The sequence below is a fragment of the Halyomorpha halys genome, unplaced genomic scaffold (genome assembly GCF_000696795.3).
Source record: "Halyomorpha halys isolate HHAL.00 unplaced genomic scaffold, Hhal_1.1 Scaffold19.1, whole genome shotgun sequence".
Classification (NCBI taxonomy): Eukaryota; Metazoa; Arthropoda; class Insecta; order Hemiptera; family Pentatomidae; genus Halyomorpha; species Halyomorpha halys.
In genome coordinates, this window is record NW_027115129.1 from 942136 (window position 1) to 943585 (window position 1450).

The following is a 1450-nucleotide window of genomic DNA, read 5'->3' on the forward strand; positions in this document are numbered from 1 at the left end:
GGGGTGTCCTAGAGCATGCCAGTAGTGCAGCTAGTAAATTTCTCTGTCCCAAAATATTACAAAAAATAGTAAAATATCAAATCTGGTGAGCCTCACGGTGGTATCCTTGGTCCCATCCTCTACATAGTCTATACAAATGACATCCCAACCAATCCTAACCAGGTATGTGGATGACACATGTGTGCTTGCAGTACCACAAGGACCCGGGTTAAAATCTGGCTGACAAATATTTATTCTGTTACCGTAGACGTGAGTCAATTCTGTGGGTTCGGGAGACCTTCGGAGTTTACCCAGCATCATAATTGGGGAAAAATCTAGAGGTCGAGCGTGATTCTGACCAAATCATCTCCTTGCAGAACCGTTGGTCTAGTAACTGTTCTTCCTTACAAAGTACTGGACCGCTGATCCTTCATGGGTTGTAGCGGTACCGATTGTTTTTTTTGTTTTTGTTTTTTCATATTCATTTTAATAATTTACTACAAATTAAACTAGTAAGCCAAAATCCTATCTATATTTTGATTTGTAGAGAATTTCCTGCTTCGTCTCGTTCGAAAGAGAGCGAATACTTCTATAAAATACCTGAACAAGACTATTTGGGCTTAATAATTGGGGATAATTGGTTAGGCGGGACGTGAGCGGGTTTCGAACCTGTTCAAGACCAATTAGGAGTGCCTTCGCTTTATTTTTAATCGGCCTTTTTACGAAGTATTCCTAGCCATCCTCTTCCATAAACAGGAGGGAAGAGTGTGTAAGGATTAATTTTATTGCCTAACTCGCAGTATAATGAATTTAATTTAAATCCCTCCATTGAATCCCTAGAAGTATTTTATAAAGCAACTATATTAAATACTCATCATCTCTTTTATAGATATTACAGTTAAAGCCGTTTTATATTTTTTATTGATATTTACAACTGTACATTCATATACATACATCCAGTAAATTTAATGTAAGATTATAATGAAGTAATACAGGTTTGTAGAGAAACTATCCATTGTTAGCACCCTAATAAAGGTTAGAATATTATTATGGAGTGATACAGGCGTGTAGAGAAACTACCCATTGGTAGCACTCTAATGAAGTTTTACATTAGCAGGTATCGTGGCCATCTTCTTTTCAGACGCCTCGGAGGATTGTCAGGAATGGAAGAGGAAGTAGTGGGTGGTTAGGAAATTTATAATGGAAGGATTGATATCTGGTTCGGGCTAGATCGGTTACATAAGGAACATTAAGGTCTTAATTGTATGATTTTATTTGTGACAAGGTAAGGAGCATTGGAAATTTTGGATTGTAAGGACTGGATACGAGAGGAATTCGAAGGTTTAGTGGAGCCCCAAAGCTCAACTCCGTATGTCCAGATAGGCCTTATTATTGTCATGTAGATCAGTCTTTTGTAATGAGTTAGAAGTTTAGACCGTTTGTCAAGTAAGTGCTGTAATAGTCGAAATCG